The sequence below is a fragment of the Mustela nigripes genome, chromosome 3 (genome assembly GCF_022355385.1).
Source record: "Mustela nigripes isolate SB6536 chromosome 3, MUSNIG.SB6536, whole genome shotgun sequence".
Classification (NCBI taxonomy): Eukaryota; Metazoa; Chordata; class Mammalia; order Carnivora; family Mustelidae; genus Mustela; species Mustela nigripes.
In genome coordinates, this window is record NC_081559.1 from 165,200,395 (window position 1) to 165,219,393 (window position 18,999).

Here is an 18,999-nt window from a genome sequence, read left to right on the forward strand (position 1 = left end):
TTGGATAGAAGGGAAAACCTGTAATAGAAATTTTTCCATCTATTGAGAGAAGATCACATGCCAGGTAATAGTCTAGGAACTTGTCTGATTTCATTGATCTTCACAACAGTTCTGGAGGATAGGTACTATTATCATTCTCCTTCTAAAGATGAAGAAACCTGAGGCCAGAGTACTCGCGTATCTTACCTTGGTGGTGGGTAGAGGAGTCAACCAGGAGGCAACCAGGCAGTCTGGTTCCAGAGCTGTGCTCTTGAGTATGAAAAACATTTGAATTTAGGTTTCTAACATTCATAAGTTTTGGTCTTGACTTTTGCCACAATATTGATTCTGTTTTACAGGTTATGCAAATTAAAAATTCAGAGAAAACAAATAGGACAGTTGACATAAACAAGAACCTAGAGGGTCAATAAGAGAATAGCTGGACAAGGTTCCCAATAGTATTTAAAATGAGTCATTTCCTTATGTCAATATGTTACACCCTCATAGTTATATAATTTAAAATACACTCTTTGTACTCTATTTTTAGAATTGGCTATAACTCTATATATAGTTTATAAAATTTTATCAGATCATTAATTTTTAATTACTTAAATATCAAATATACCTTATTCTTTCTTATCCCTGCCCCAAATCTTCTGGGCCCCACATATACTCTTTCATTAAAAATACGTGTATACATACATACACATACAAATAAGTATAGGTATGCAATCCAGATAAAAATGAAGATTTAGCCACATCTGAATTGGAATGAGGTAGAAAATGGTTCATTTTCCTCATCCTGACCTCATTTTTATAATTTATCAGATGCCCTTTGGTATTATATTTTATAAGCATATTTTCTCACTCCAGTCTTCCATCCTTCCCTCCCTTCCTATCTTCCTACCCTCTTCTTCTTTTGCTCCTTTCATTTTTTCTCTCTCTCCTCCTTCCATTTTTTTCCCTTGCTGCTTTATTACTTAATTCACTTGTGTTCTCATAAACATATGAGACTAAAGCCATGAAGCCATGTTATATAGGCCCTTAAGAAATACCCAGCTTAACAAGAAGCACTTAGGTGTTTCAGTTTCAAAGGGCTCCTACCTGCAGTTTATTTGTGTGAATGTTGGGCAAAACACCCTTTTTTTCAGGGCCCCTGGGGTGGCTCTGTCTGTTAAGCAACTGACTCTTGGTTTCTGCTCAGGTCATGATCTCAGGGTTGTGAGATTGGTCCCCATGTCTGGCTCATGTGGGGCTGGAGCCTGCTTGAGATTTTCTCTCTCCCTCTCCCTCTGCCCCTCCCCTTGCTTGTGCTCATGCTCTCTCTCTCTCAAATAAATAAATCTTTTTAAAAACTACCTTTTTTTTCTTTTGGAAATTACAAGGTATTCTTTTGGAGATTACAAGGGTCTCCAAAGCCCCTTAAAGTTTCCAAAATAATTTTAAAATAACTCCTATGTTCACATTCTAAGTGAGAATAAATCGATAACAAGAAATCTTAGGGGCAAAAATAAATGTCAGTAGTGAGAGTATTTACATATAAGTCCTGTTTAATAAATGGTTAACATACCCCTGGGGATAAAAATATATGTTTATAAAAAATTAAAAATTAAAAAAAAAAGTATTTTAAAAAACAAATAAATAAATAAATGGTTAACAAAACATTTTTCCTATCAATGCAAATGATTAAGCCGAGGGCAGTAGGTGTTATCAGTATATTTGAAGAACTATAATGAATGTGTAAAGGTGTACATATGAAGAATGGACAATAGAGATTTGCTTGAAATATTTCTTATGAGCTCTATTACTGGATTATTAGAAACCCTATCCTGGGGGCGCCTGGGTGGCTCAGTGGGTTGGGCCGCTGTCTTCGGCTCAGGTCATGATCTCAGGGTCCTGGGATTGAGCCCCACGTCGGGCTCTCTGCTCAGGGGGGAGCCTGCTTCTCTCTCTCTCTGCCTGCCTCTCTGTCTACTTGTTATCTCTCTGTCAAATAAATAAATAAATAAATAAATCTTTAAAAAAAAAAAAAGAAACCCTATCCTGATTTGTCATAGTTCTAGTTTCACCTACATTTCAGTCCTATTCTTACCTTATTCTTTCATACATTATTCTGTCATAAAAATGACAAACAGTTATAGATTATTCATAATAATATATCTCTGTAGCCATTTTTCCAAATATCCTTGAATTACTGTAAACTATTTTTGGAAATATCTTTGTGAATCAACTTAATTTAGAAAAACCCTTCACAGTTTACATTGGTTGCAGAATTGCATGCTGCTCTATTTCCAAAAATTATATTGACTAAAATATGGAAATATAGACTTTTGTCCTCCACTACCAAATATGATTGTCAAATGCAAGATTTTTTTCATAAGGGGCAACTCATTTGTTATTGAGACTGGTGTTCTACATATATGTACCTATATATATATAAAATGAGAAAAGTTAAGAAGATGTTTTAATTATTTAATCAAATTATCTTTTAAAATTTTTTTAGTTAAGAAAACATTGCATGAGGTATTATTATTAATTTTGAAATAACTCATATCTCCACAAAGTATTCTAGAGTTTGCGAACAATTTGAATTTTAATGTCTTCGTTTGAAATTTCTTATGTTGTTAGCTGACTCTCAAATCTGGGGATTTTAAGGGATCAATTGCATTTGCTTTTTCTTGTCAAGACAAATAATGCCAAGGGCCTGGTTTATTAATAATGAAAGAGAATAAGAACCAGGACATGGGTTTTGTAATCATAAGTTTCACAATGCTTTCTTTTTAAAAACTTGTTATATGACATAACATACCTTTAGCTTAAAAATGAAAGTGAATTTTAGATTCTTTTCATGATAAGTTTAGAATGAATATTTTAAGGAGAAAAATAGAGCCCTTCAGGGTTGCAAGCCTGGCCAGGCTCTGATCAATGTATGGATAAGAGTCACTTTTTTGCCACAGGTAATGATCGAGGCGCCTTTTTGCCAACACGTTCTAGAATCCCCCACTAGTTTACAGAACTCAAGAGGAAGGATGTAAATACTTGTTAAGTACTTGATTTTTTTTTTTAAAGGATTGATATTCCATCTTGTTCAATTCCTTTTGCATTTCCAACTCTGTCTTCGGAGGAGGCTGAGCCCTACGCTGTTCTTCTGGACCCAGCCCTTTCCAGTCCGTGGTAATTTGCCAGGGCTGCTCCTCAGACCGGAAGAGATACCCATGTGTTATTTGCCCCGTGTTAGACTACGCGGATCGGCTTCCTCATAACACAAAAGCGAATAGTAACGAACCAGAAAGGTGATGCTCAGTAATGTGAAAGTGTTCTCCTTCAAACTCCCCTTCGAAAAAGATGATTTTGAGGCTGTCCATGCATTTTAGTCTGCAAAATTAAGATGTTTCTAAATTAAGAACCAGAATAGTTGTCAGGGAGGAGCCCGAGAGAGGCAACTCTGAAAGATGGGAAAGGTCTCATAGGAGCTCTAAGCCCATCCTAATTTTAGGGGCAAAGCCCTGAAATAAAGGGTGACTTTTATTTACCTTTGTGTTTCCTCAGTTTAAAAATCTTGTTTGGTAACAGATACTTCTTTGGCCTGTAATTTACTGTCCTGAGAGTTGAGTGTAAATTTAAACAGCATTTTCATGTCATTTCAGAAATAAGGAATGATCATTTTTAAATCCTCCAGAAATGAAATAAGCTTGTTATATTTTCATCCCTCTAAAGGAGACATAAGGAGAGATTTATTAACATCGATATTCCACTTTTGATGCCCTCTGTAGGAGGTGCTAGTAAAATTCAGGAATGTTTCAGAGGGCTCAATTTGGGGGTCCCGCTGAATGACTTAGCCAGATGGAAATGATAGAACTTTTTTTCCTCTTCATGTGATAAATCAGCTTATTAAGAATTTTTGCTAAATGGAGTCTTGCTTATAAAGAGAAAGGCTTTCAAACTTGTTTTTAAAGTTATGTGCTCATATAGAACTAAGCTGCCGAGGTTCCCTAGCATTTCTGCTATGGCAAAGAATGTGTCTGTTGGCCACTCCGGAAAGATAGCGGTTTCAGAAAGGCCTATTTAAAGTGCTAGCTTATGCTGTTCCTTGTTACTTTTAATCATGTAAGTACCTCTCTATCTTAAAATTGCTATTGTTTTCAGACCAGATGGCATGGAATACATTTGTTATACATCTATGATTGAATATACAGTTAAGATTTTTTTAAATAAATCATTTTGCCCGATTTATTAAATTTATTAAATTCGATAATGCATTGACCATTAGGAACATTATATAATTTGCATCTGAAATAATATATTACTATTAATAAATCTATAAACCATATATCATCTGTTTAGATGGTATAATGTAGCCATTTATTGTATACTCTGTGAATTTTGTCAACAGGGAATCCCCCTGATGAAAAAATAGCATAATATTAATTACTAGCACCATCTGTGCAAAACAATAGGGAAACCAATATTTTAATACAATGACTTCATGCATGTCAGTTATCTTCAACATTAAATGCTGCAGTTTTGTTGACGCAGTTTACCCGTCTAATAATTTAAATAATGGATGTTCTTACAGAGGTTAAAACTATGAATAAATGAATTAAAATTAAATATAATCAAACGTTTAAATAGGTATAACATGAATCTGATTCATTCTCCAGAATATATCCTGCATGCATGTATGTATATACAAATTACTGTACCATCTGCTAGGTTTTTACAGGTTGAGCATGAATTTTTTTTCTACACATGAAAGGCATATTGTAGATGCCTTGTAGTGAAAAGATTATTCAGTTGAAAAGGTTGAAACAACTGGTCTAACTAATGCCTGGCAGTGGTCAGACTCCAAGAGTATCTTCAAAAGATGAGGGCAGGGGTCATCATAGGAAAGATCATATTCTATTTAAATTTTGAGCTCTCAAGCTAACATTTTGCTAATTATGACAATGGATGCTGTTCCAAGCACCAAAGGACTCCCTTTCATCTGTCCTTTTAAACTACTGTAACCTGCCACCTGGTATGTTCTTTTTATATATCCACTTAAACTTCTGGCTTTAATAAATATTTATTGAAAAAATTAATGAATTATATTTTGGAGAAGGAGATGGTAAGCAAAGAGTCTTTTTTTTTTTTTTCAGTTGTCCGTACATACTATTCTTTTGTTTTGCTTATTTAGGTAGCTTAGTAGCTTAGTACCTCATACTGACAAAGTTTTCTTACCGACACAGACTTCAGAGCCTCGGAGTCCATAAGGAGGGACCAGTAATCATTATTGCTGGGAAACGTGAACAAGTAATAGCTTTTTCATTTTGAGGCATCTTTTGTAATAGCCAATTAATCTAAAGCTTTCATTAAATAGCACTCAACAGTGATCATCAAACTTCCTTAGTTTACCATCTTCTCTTACTTCTAGAAAGAAGTCTCCACATCCATAGGTTCCATCTCCTAAGATCTTGAAAGGATCTTGAAATTCTATTATGAAATGCCATTTAGTTCTAACTCAGAATTTCCATTTATTTTTTAAAGTTGTATCTTTTTGTATTTCTTTAAACATAGTTTAGGATGAGCTTCAGCGCTAGCTTCATTATGCAGGGTAAGGTTTTTAGAAAATCAACACCAGCAACACAGTCCTGGCTTTGAGTTCTCACTTATATTGCTGTGTGACCTTGAACACAATTGTCAAATCCTTTAACTTCTATTTCTGGGGTATAAAGTCATCCTTATAAAATGGAAATAATGCTGCTTTACCTCTTGCTAATTAGATGCCAGTATAGAATGAGGTAATATCATGATCATCAGTACTTATTATTTATGGTTCATCCACTGAGATAAAGGAAATAGAAGAGTTAAAAAGGATTAGCCTTTCAGAATATGAATAGGCAATCACAAAATAAACATAAATGTAAATAAAAAATGAAGAGATTCTTAAAATCAGTAGTAGTAAGGAAAAATAAGATTAAATAGTATAGCATGGGAGAATTTTGTTCCAAAATTTTCATATATGGTGCAATCAGAAGTGTGGGGCAATGAACATTTTTAGGCACAGTAGGAGGGAGGGTATACTAGCACATCTTTTTGAGGGAAGGAAATTTAGCAGCAGTTCAAAAATTCAAATGCACATGTTTTTTGACCCAGAAATTTTACTTTTAGAAATCTATCCTAGAATGATTTTTAGCCAAATGGTGAACAGATGTAGCAGTCCCCTCTCACCCTTCCATCCTCCCCCCAAAAAGCCATGCTGATACAAAATAACAAATACATGCTAATCAAGTTAAAAAATAAAGAGACACACACACGGAATAAAAAAAATCATCAGTTTCCAGAACTAGAGAACAAAAATCCAACATGAAAATTGGCAATAATAATAATAATAATAATAACATTGATTTTGACCTAAGAACACGATGTTTTCATGTTTTCTGATGCACAGACACACCTGTGGCCTAGTGAGACAAAGAGCTGGAACTGAGCATCTGATAAGAAGTTTCTAGGGAAAAAAGGAGCTCCATGAAAAAGGGATCAAGAACACTCTATTCCTTGTCCTTCTAAAGTATCCAAGGAGATTTCTGTCTCTCCAGTTGTGGACATACACACATACATATATACATACATACATATTTTTAAAAGTCTACTGTAAGGACTTGGCAGTAAAATCTACAGTCATCATATTTTAAGTAATGGAGACAAGATTTGAAAACCTAAAAATATATATTGTTCAGATTTAAGTTTTACGTAATTGATATATTGGCCTTTTTAGAAAATGAAAATGATAGCCATATAAGCAAAAATATCTCTTTCCTTTTGGGGGAATTGAAAGTAAAGTTGAAGGACAAATTTTCCACTGCTGAAACAACTGTCTAGAATTCTATTGCCCCGTGTTAAGACCACTGGCAGTCTTGGTTTCCGAAACCTTTACCTTAGTCACTTGAGGAAACAACTGCAATGAAGGGAGTAAGCAGAGCTAAAAAAAAAATTTACATTAGCAACTCAAGAACAGGAGAAAAATCAATTTCAAAAAGATTATTATTATTTTAACTTATTTTAAATAATTAAGGAGATAAAAGAAGGAATAGAAATCTCAGTTAAAAAAAATAAGGACTGTAACAAAACATGAAAAAGAATGAAGTAGAAAAATATATACTTTTGTATATATATACATATACTATTGTATATATATACACATACCATTGGGAGTAAAAAAATATATACCATTGAAATAGAAACTCAGCTGATTAAATGATAGCTGGATAGGTGAAGTGAGAATAAGGAAATGGGGAGAAAGAGAAATACACAACATCCATCTAGGACTCCTTGATTGAGAGAATAGGGAGAAAAAATATCTCTGGGTGACATACAATGGAAAAGGTCAAAAATTGGAAAAGACATGGTTGCTCAGACTATTTCAAACAGCACAGTGAATTCTGAATAAGAGAAACAAAGGAGAAGTCCTCTTAACTGGATCAGTTCTCTTGACTGACTCAGGAAATTACTATGCCTCTATTGTTTTTAAATGATTTTTATAGTGTAGTAAAAATTTAACTGGGAAGTTACCATCTGGTATATCAGTGCACTATTACTCCCACCAATGAAATTCTGTTCTTAAAGAGAGAGTTGTGTTTTGTCCATAACTATAAAAGGGAGTTATATATATATATATATATATATTATGTTAATTGTGCAAACCAATAAAATATTAGTGTAAAACAAAGAATTGTGTCAAGAAAAACTTAACTGAACGCTTTAGGGAAACTCCATAAAGACAAGCCACTTAAAAAATTAGATGTGAAATTAGGTTTTGACACAAGAACTGTAAAACTGAGGTTAAAAGTCATAAATATCTGGAACCTGGTAAACACAAACACTTCCAATAATGTCTTTAAGTTCTTACCTCCACTATAAAGACATCGAAATTGGAAATGATAGATAATCCATTATGTGTGGTTCATGAAAGATAACATGAAAATCTGACCAGCAGACCCATGTCAAAAGAAAGGCCTGTGCCACATCAAAAACTTATCAAACAACACAAATTTATATTTTTCAGTTTAAGCAAAATACTTAAGATGAACATTAATCACTTGTTAAAATGATTCTCAGCTTTAGCACCTTTTTCACCTCGTCATTGAGCTAACAGTTTTGATGAGAGATCATTCTTCAAAAAAAAGAAAAACCACAAAAAAAAAACTGTATCAGTGATCAATTATAGACCTCAAAGTCATAAAAAAAGTTACCTACCAAGAAAAAAAAAAATACACCAATAACAAAGCTCATATCAGCAATTTTATCTAAGAATCCACTGCCATATCCAAAGTCATGAATATTTCCCTTATGTTTTCTTCCAGAAGGCTTTAGGTTTTTAGATCTTATATTCAAATTATCATCCCCACACAGTCTGTTGGAGACTATCCTTTTCCCATTGAATGAGCTTGGAGCTCTTATAAAAAATTAATTAACCATAAATATATAAATTGATTTTTAGACTCTCAATTCTATTTCTTCTTTTTTTGTTGTTTAGTTTTTAAATTTTAAGTTCGATTAGTTGACATATAGTGAATACTTGTTTCAGGTGTAGAATTTAGTGATTTATTACTTACACACAACACCCAGTGCTCATCACAGCCAGTGCTTTCCTTAATACCTATCACCCATTTAACCCATTCTCCCACCACCCACCCCTCCAGTAACCCTGTTTGTTCCCTATAGTTAAGAGTCTCTTGTGATTTGGCTCCCTCTCCATTTTTATCTTATTTTTCTTCTCATTCCCCTATGTTCATCTGTTTTATTTCTTAAATTCCACACATGAGTGAAATCGTATGATATTTTCCTTTTTCTGATTGCCTTATTTCACTTAGCATAATTTCACTTAACTTAATACAATCTAGTTCCATTCATGTTGTGGCAAATGGCAAGCTTTGATTCTTTTTGATGGCTGAGTAATATTCCATTGTGTGTGTGTGTGTGTATACACATATATATACATATATATGTGTATATATATAAATGCATATGTATGTGTATTGTATATGTATATGTGTATATATATATATAAATACATATACATATGCGTATGTATACACACACACACACACACACACACACACACACACCATTGTTTCTTTCTCCATTCATCATTTGATGGATATCTGAGCTCTTTCCATAATCTGGCTATTATAAATAATGCTGCTATAAACAATCATAAGGTTACATGTATCCCTTTGAATTAGTGCTTTTGCATTTTGGGGGTAAATACCCAGTAGTGCAACTAATGGATTGTAGGGTAATTCTATTTTTAACTTTTTGAGGAAATTTCATACTGTTTTTCATAATGGCTGTTACAGTTTGCATTCCCACCAATAGTGCACAAGGGTTCCTTTTTCTCTACATCCTTGCCAACACTTGCTGTTTCTTGTGTTGTTGATTTTAGCCATTCTGACAGGTGCAAGGTAATATCTCATTGTAGTTTTGATTTACATTTCCCTGATGATGAGTGATGTTGATCATCTTTTCATGTGTCTATTGACCATTTGGATGTCTTCTTTGGAGAAATGTCTGCTTATGTCTTCTGCTATTTTTTAATTGGATTATTTGCTTTTTGGGTGTTGCCTTGTATCAGTTCTTTATTTATTTTAGATTCTAACCCTTTATTCAATAAGTCATGTGCAAATATCTTCTGCCATTTGTAGGTTGCCTTTTAGCTTTTGTTGATCATTCCCTTTGCTGTGCAGAAACTTTTTATTTCGATATAGTCTTAGTTTATTTTTGCTTTTATTCCCTTGTTTCAGGAGAGACATATCTAGAAAAATATTGCTATGGCTGATGTCAGAGACATTTCTGCCCAATATTTATTAGGATTTTTTATGGTTTCAGGTCTCAAGGTCCCACATTTAGGTGTTTAATACATTTTGAATTTATTTTTGTGTATGTCATAAGAAAGTGGTCCAGTTTCAGTCTTTCACCAGTAGCTGACAAGTTTTCCTGACACCATTTGCTTGAGATATCACCTTTTTCTTGTTAAATATTCTTTCTTGCTTTGTTGAAGTTTAGTTGACCATATAATTAAGAGTTTATTTCTGGCTTTTCAATTCTGTTCCATTGATCTCTTTGTCTATTTTTGTACAAAACCATACTGTTTTGATTACTATAGCTTTGTTGTAAGTTTTAAAATTTCACCTCTTGTGCCAAGTTTATTATTAAGTATTTGATTCATTTAGATCCACTTGTAATGAAATTGCATTCTTAGTTCTTTTTTGGATTGTTCATTGTTGGTATATAGAAATACTACTGATTTTTGTGTTTTGATCTTCTACCCTGTAACTTTGCTGAATTCATTTATTACCTTTTGTACCTTTCTCATGGGTTCTTTGAGATTTTCTATATAGTATATAGGATCATGCTATCTACAGATATAGTTTTCCTTCTCCCCCTTCTACAATTTGAATACCCTTTCCTCCTTTGTCTTGTCTAACAGTTCTAGCTAGAACTTTCAATATAATGTTGACTAACACTGAGGAAAGTAGGCATCTTTGTTTTATTCTTGATCTTAGTGGGAAAACTTTCCACTTTCACCATTAAGGTGTTAGCTACAGGTTTTTCATAAATACCCTTTGTCATGCTGATGCACAGACTTTTAAAAATAGGAAACTATTTGAGTATTTGGAAAAGAAGAGAATTAAAGAAGGTGATTGAAAGAATTTCCATTGAAAGAAATTCCAGGATTTGGTTTTCAAAAATTCAATGCAAGTAACTCTGAATAGTAGTAATCATTAAGGACACATCAGAAAACACTTAAAAATAAGTTAGAAAGATGGAAAAAATATGTATTAGACTAACCCAAAGAAAGCTGATCTACGTTTTTAATAGCAGGCACAATAGAACTTACAGAATCCTGGTCTACATGCTCTTGGAAGGACACCAGCTTACAGAATCAATGGGAATAGGAAGAAGACATTGAAAACACCAGGAAACAAGGAAGCTCAGAAGGAAACCAGGAAGCAGGAAATGTTATAACATGCTTGTGGAGTAATAGCCTGTCCAGTGTGTTGCGACAGCAGCCACAACTACAGTTACCTCTTTGCTATTACTGTGAGGATTCTGACTCTCAGAATTCCTGATCTCTTGGCTTACTCACTTAACTGTTCAGAGTCCCAGGAGCTCATATCTAGCTGACTGAGCTTGTGCCACATGCTGCCCCTGGCTGTTAGAAGAAGCTTGTAGGAAGGCTTGGATTCCATGGTGGAAGCAGGTGCTAGGAAGTGGTCTCTGGCCAAATGATCAATTGAAGAGGAGAGGAAATTCACAGAAAGGAAACTTGGGAGACTTTATGAGGAATAATATGTGATAATTTTTTTGATGTCTGGAAAGATACAGACAATTAGAAGCAATTAGCAGTGTTGAAGTGAAGGGATAGACTAAACAGTGTTTTGAAAATTCTATATACTTATATACAGTTTTGCAATTTTTTAACGATGAAATTGCACTCAGGCATGGCTTGTGTATTTTTAAAAATAGGTTTAAAAATTATACTTTAAAAAGGACTTTTGCCTTTAAGAGTGGGAATTATATACCCACAGCACTTCTAAACTTTCATGGGAATAATTGATGAAAAACTCGCTTCAGCAAAATTCAAGGGAGGAGAAATCTCCCTGGGACTGCAGAGATTTCACCGTTGGCTAATCTACTTTTTTTTTTTTTCCTTGAAATGCGTTGGCTTCATCTACCTTTAGAAGTTCCTTCTGTTGAAAACTCTGGATGATTTTTTTCTCTCTCTGAAGCCAGCCAGATACTTTGTAGTCAAATAAATTGTCAGAAAAATTGCTGTATCTAGAGATTTTTTCTGTAGTAAAAATGTGGTCACTGCCTTCTCGGAGTAGCTCATCATTTGAGATTATATTTTTAAAAAACCATCAAAAATAAAAAATGCATTATATAAATTTTGAATTAGCCATGCTCTTCAGGAAATTTAGTTTCACATACGTGTAGGAGAGCTGGTATGTTTGTGCATGCATGCATACATGTTTGTGTGTTAGTGATAGAGAAAGACATAAAGAGAGACAGAGAGACCAAGAGACAGACACAGAAGGAGAGGAAGACTCACTGTAACTCCGTGAGGCCATTCTAGATATTTATATTCCAAGAGAAATGACCTGGAGTATGAAACTGACTGGAATTTGTACCTTTACTTATTTAACACTGAAACTGAAGTTAGTTGTGTACAACCTAAACAAAGAGGGTCACATTTTGGAGGTCTCTTGTGTGGTACCTGGGTACCCATTCTCTGATGATTTGATTCATCCTTTTATTCCTTTGGCAAATCTCTATTAAGTGATTCTTCAGTGACAGTTTTCCTGCTAGACAATGAGGACCCAGAGTGAATCAAACACAGCAGAGGGGAGAGACGTGAACTAACCAGACAACTGATATGATGCAGTGTGACGCATGCTAGGATGTCCTGATGCTTTGAGAGCTCAGAAAGAAGACACAAATTCTGGACTGTAGTAAAGATTTGGTGGAGGAGCGTGTATCCGGGTGTGTCAAGAAAGCAAACTTGGACTGAGTCTAAAGGGTGAAAACTATAGTGGAAGAAGAAAAGAGATCTTAAATAACTAACTCACTGACAGGGTGAGATCTCTCAGGGATTCTGAAGCAACCAGACAGAAGATTTTAGGGATATCGTTTTTAATGGGTAGGGAAGACTTCTACTTGAAGCATCCATGACTCTGAATTGGTAAAAGGGGTCTATAATGGATATATGATGGTTTACTGCTCAGAACTCCAGAACTATTCACCTTTTTTTTCTGGAAACTAAAATCTGAATTCCATTTGGGGAATTAGTTCACACACACACACACACACACACACACACACACACACAGCATTCCTGAGGTGGAACACACAGCAATCTTAGACCCACCACTAATATCCATCCTTTTAGCCACAGTAACTGGTCAATTGTTGAACAAAAGATCCAGTCATAACTAATGTATACTTACTTGACAATTCCCAGGAAAGAGATGTTCACTCTTTTCTGTTAGGCCTAAAACCTGAGAGAACATTGGGGCTGGAGCTCCAGGCAACCTCTTGCTACCATGTGATGCTTGATGCTGAAGCCAATATGACAGAAGGCAGAGTAAAGAGATGGAGAAAAACCAACTCCTAATTATATTTTCTGGGCCCTGAATCCAGTCTTGTTCTTTTATGTGAGCCAATAAATCCCCTTTTAGCCTAAGTAAGTTGGTTGTATTTTCTTTCACTTGAAACCAAGAGTTCTAATTGATGCAGTCCCCAAAGAGGAAGACAAAGGGGGGGGGTGGAAGGGAACAAGCTAATATTTATTAAGCAACTATTTTGTCCCCACAATGTAAAGCTGGACACCGTTATTTTCTTGTTTTTTAGGTAAAGTCCACAATATTCCAGGAACCAAATGGGAGTGCCTTAGCATAAAGTTCTGCCTACTGTAAATTCTATTCATTTTACATTACACTGTGCTATCAGTTTGAGGTTTATTTTACACTGACATTTCTTTCATTGTATTTCTATGAAATGTTAGTGTTAAATGAAAAAATCCTTAATATGTAAAAAAACATTAAACATACTTAAGTGTTGATGTTATATGTCTTCTGTAAATGGTTCAAAGTATCTGAAGAGATATCACCCACAACATGAACTAAGGATGGTTAGAATTATGCTTTGGTACATAGGCAACATTTTCAACCCTATACAATGTATTGACCTATAGTTTTTGAGAATTTGAGTTTGTGCTTCTAGATTTTGAGGGAGATGTTATTCCAGCTGTGTTTGCATTAGAGATTCATACTACACATGGATATGTGGCTGACAAAGAAAATTTTTTTATAAAAAAACAGACCTTAGAGTCACCTGGGTGGCTCAGTCAGTTAAGCAACAGACTTTAGAGTCACCTGGGTGGCTCAGTCAGTTAAGCAACCGACTCTTGATATCAGCTCAGGTTATGATCTCAGTGTCATGAGATCAAACCCCTCATTGGTTTTGGTGCTGGGCATGGAGTCTGCTTAAGATTCTCTCTCTCCTTATCCCTCTGCCTCCCTACCTGCTCATGCTCTCTCTTTCTCTCAGTAAATAAATAAATAAACAAACAATAAATAAACAAAAAAAAATCCCAGACTTTAATAGTTCTTCAGTAAAACAACAAAGAAAATCAGAATGATTTAAAGTAAATGTGATGAATGACAATTATAAATTTCCAAACAAAATTATGAGGTACACTTTCCAAGATTAAATAAGTAAATATTTTGGGAACTACCATATATGAATTAAATCATATTTGTGCATCAAATTTGTGTTATTCTCTTTGTTATAGCTTTCTTTTGAGAATGAGAATTTTATAATATCCTGGAATTAAAACAAAATGTTATAATATATTTGATGTTGTGCCTAAAATTAGAAACTGACTCAGAAATATCATTCCTACAGTTTAATAACTATGTGAAATAAAAGGACATAAGCCCTATTCACATAAAAAGGATAGGTGTTTTATGTCATATATTATAAAAATGCACAAAAATAATTTTTTGCTTTAGATATTTTAATCCTTTTTATTCTTAATTTTAGAATGATTTAATTTCTTTAAAGATACTTTTGTTCAGTTACAGAATTTTTAAAACATATGAATAAATTCTGATTTTCTTTGCAGCAGTTATTTAATCTGAAACCATTTCTGTTGTCTTCTATAATGTAAAGGAGACTTTTATTTTCTGTGTACCTATGTGTTTTACATGTGAGAGAAATTGCATGATGGCTCTTCTTCATGTTCAAATGTAGGGAGGTCTGGTAGAAAACTCTCTAGATGTTCAGTGGTCCATCTTTTATCACAGGGACATATGAGTATCTTGATATATTGGCAATGTGGGGATTGTCCTCACAGGCCAAGTAAAAAGTAAATGAAACAAAGTCTTGCATACTGGAATATCAATGTACAGTGTGTTGGCTGCTTTAAAATCCCTTATAGAGAAATCTGATTAGCCTTATTTAGGTCAAATGTCTAACTCTGACCCAGGAAGTTTTGGTCATTAGGATCAAGGTTAGCACAGCCTTCGGGGAGAGGCAGGTAATATATGTTATTTAGGAAAAAGGATTTGCCTGAGGAGAATGCTGAGATTCTCTAGTTTACTTTCTAATCACTTTGTACTTTGTATTATATAAACTCTGCCATAAAGGATTTTAAAACCTACTAAACAATTTGTAGTCTACACTATAGGCTAAGATATATATAGAGAGAGGATTTTTTTGTACTACTGCGTTGTGGCAAAGATTAACTCATTTCATCCCTGTATGACCTCAGGATAAATATCAGTTATAAATCAAATCATGTTTGGATATCACAGTCTGTAACATGAGCAATTGTTCTTTTCTTCAATCATAAAAATTTGGAAGCAAAATTTGATAAGCTAAGGATACCATGTTGTAGTACAATTATATAGATATATGTTTGCTGGAGACCAAACTTTTCTTTATGCTGTTGGGTTCAACTATTTGTTTACTAAATCTTGTGAGAGAAAAAAATCAGGTTACATTTTAATATTTGTTATATATGAGATAATTCCTTTTAATGTTTTCTTGGTTCCAAACTAAAAATAGATTATCAAATGACTTCTGAATAGAAACTTACATACTTATCTCATATATTTCTAATAAGCACTAAAGCACTACAAATCTCTTTTTCCCAAAGGATGACAAATAGCTCAATTTCTTTCTGAGCAATTTTTATCCCCTTTCCTGAGTGTTAAATTTAATATTCTTAAATTATATGCTACAATGATTTAATCTTGAACTATATCAAAGGACACTTAGGTTACTTTATTTTATTTCCAAGAGTATTTGCTGTATTTAGTTTATACTTGGTAGAACGTATACAAAACCATACATATTATATTACCAACATTGAAAAACATAGAAGTCTGGTAAATTAGTAGACAGATATTTTGAATATACACTCTGGTTAAAACTTTAATTCTCATAAGTTTTATATTTTAAGTCTATAAATACTTTTTTTAAGGATAGATTTTAAAGTAAGAGTGAAGAGGTTCTTAAGGTTACTTATACTGTACTTTGTTTCAAAACATTAGTGTACATTCTCAACATTTCTTTACAATTATGTTCTTTCTAATAGTATTAGGTGTTTATTGCTCTGTGACAAATTGGCCCAAAACTCAGATGCTTAAAATAACGAATATCTATCATCTTACAGTTTCTGTGGGTCAGGAATTCAGTTGCAGCTTGACTGGTTTCCTCTGACTCAGGGTCTCTCCCAGGTTACAATCAAGGTGTCATTTGGGGCTATGGTCTCGTCTCAAGTGTTGACTGGAGGAGGATCTGCTTCCAAGCTCAGACATGTAGTTTGAGTTCCAACAACCGAATATTTAAACCCTCTTGGACTGCTGAACTGACAGTTTCAGTTCCTCACTGGATGTTGGCCACAGGCCTTCCTTAATTCTTTGCCTGATGGGCCTCTCCATAGGAAAGCTCATAGCATAGCTGCTTACTTATATCAGAGCAAGAGATGCGAGAGTGAGAAAGAGAGGAAGAAAGAGAGAGGGAGAAGACAGAATCTAGAGTCTTTTTGTAACCTAATTTCAATAGTGACTTACTACCACTTTGGCTTTATATTCATATCAACTGCGTCCAGCCCATTCTCAAAGGGTGGGAATTATAGAAACATGAAAAGCAGGAGACAGAGATCCTGTGGAACAACTTTAGAGGCTCTACCAACCATAATAATCATTGTAATAAGTGGTAAATAGTTACTATTAGAGAAATTTTTAGGAGTTTTGTAGAAGTTTCAACTGAAGGATAGATGAGTGACAACCTACCTACGTAGTACAGTTTTCTGTGGAAGTCAGAACTGCGGGGCTCTAAAACTAGTTTTATTACCCGTGACCTTGGATGATTCATACTGCATATCTTTCCCAAACCATAATAAGGCCAGATGAGGTGTTCTCAAAAACACAGCTGAGTATAGGAATGAGGTGGAGTAGCCAAGAGCTACACGGTATGTGGCAGAGGGAATCCAAAAGACAGTCTCCAAATAAAATGGTGAGAATGTTACCCTTATAAGCCAGGCAGAAAACATACCAAGAAAATAAAAAATACAGGCCAATATTTCAGATGAATGTAGGTACAAAAAATTTCAGTGGAATACTAGCAAACAGAATACATTAGCACATTAAAAGGATCATACACCATGACCAAGTAGTATTTATCCCTGGGATGCAAAAATCATTTAACAATCAATCAATGGAATACATTACATCAACAGAACAAAGGATTAAATCACTGATCATCTCAATAGATAAAAAGCATTTAACAAAATTCAACACACGTTCATGATAAAAACACTAAAAAACCCCCACAAGAATAAAAGAAAAATACTTCAATATAATCAAGGCCTTATATGAAAAGCTCATAGCTAACATTATACCCATCGGTAAAAAAGTGAAATGTTTTCTCTAAGATCAAGAGCAAAGCGAGGATGCCTAGCCTGTTCTCATCTGTCCAACACAGTATTAGAAGTCCTAACTAGAACAATTAGGCAAGAAAAATAAATGGAAGGCATCAAAATCATATAAGAAAGTAAAACCATTTCTTTTTTAGATGACATAGACTAAAGATTCCACATATTAAAGTTAGAACTAGTAAATAAATTTCACAAATTTGCAGGATAATAATGAACATATAGAGCTTAGTCATGTTTCTATACACTAACAACAAACAATCTGAAAATTAAATTAAGAAAAAGTCCCATTTATAATAACATCAAAAAGAATAAAATGCTTAGGAATAGATTTAACCAATGACACAAAAGACTTGTACACTGAAAACAATGAAACGCTGCTGAAATTAAGGAAGACACAAATAAATGGAAAGACATCTGTGTTCATGTTTTGAAAGATTTACTATTGTTAAAAATGTCCACTTTCCCAAAGCAATCTACTATTCAATACCATCTCATCAAAATCCCAATGACATTTTCTTTCAGAAATAGAAAAAAAAAATCCTCAAATTCATATTGAACTAGAAAGGATTCTAAATAGTCAAAACAATTGTGAGAAAGAATAACAAAGACAAAGGCCTCACACTTCCTGACTTCAAAACATATTATAAAGCTTTAGTAATCAAGAGTATAGTACTGGCATCAAGACAGACATATAGAAAAATGGAATAGAATATAGGACACAATAATAAATCCACATATTTATAGTCAAATGATCTTCAACAAAAGTGCCAAGACTACACAAGGGGGAAAGATAATCTTTTCAACAAATGATGCTGATAAAACTGGTTATCCACATGCAAAAAATATAACTGGACCTTTATCTCCCATCATATACAAAAGTAAATTCAAAATGAATTAAAAACTCAAAGGTAAGATCTGAAACTATGAAACTCCTAAAAGAACAAAGAAAAAGTTTTTTATAACATTGGTTTCAATGATGATTTCTTGGCTCTGACACCAAAAGCACAGGCAATCATAGCAAAAATAGACAAGGTGGGACTACATCAAACTAAAACTTCTGGTAAAGTAAAGGAGAGACAATCAATAGAATTAAAAGGCAGCTTAAAGAATGGGAGAGAATACAAAGCATATGTCTCAGAGAGGGTTAATTTCCAAAATATATAAGGAACTTCTACAACTTAATAGCAAAAGAAAAAAAAATTTAAAAAATAAGCAAAAGACTTGAATAGACTTTTCTCTAAAGAAGAAATATGGATGATCAACAGGTACATGAAAAGGTGCTCAATATCACTAATCACCAGGAAAATGCAAATAATGTTAATATGAAACATCGCCTCACACTTGTTACAATGGCCAGCGTAAAATAAAAACAAAAACAAAACCCAGAAAATAACAATTGTCAGTGTAGATATGGCAAAATTGAATCTCTGCACATTGTTGGTAGGAATAGAAAATGATGCAGTGTCTATCCAAAATATTCTGGAGGTTCTTCAAAAATTTAAAAATGGAACCAGCATGTAATCCATAAATCC

At 33.9% G+C, this 18,999-nt stretch overlaps 1 long non-coding RNA gene across 2 annotated transcripts in view; it reads right to left on the reverse strand.

The window, feature by feature from the left end:
- LOC132013229 (uncharacterized) overlaps nucleotides 1-18,999 on the reverse strand; it is a 99,422-nt gene that overhangs the window by 13,574 nt on the left and 66,849 nt on the right. For both annotated transcript variants that reach the window (XR_009402928.1, XR_009402929.1), the window contains exon 3: nucleotides 187-249. This is a non-coding gene — a long non-coding RNA (uncharacterized LOC132013229). The remainder of the gene's footprint in view (nucleotides 1-186; nucleotides 250-18,999) is intronic.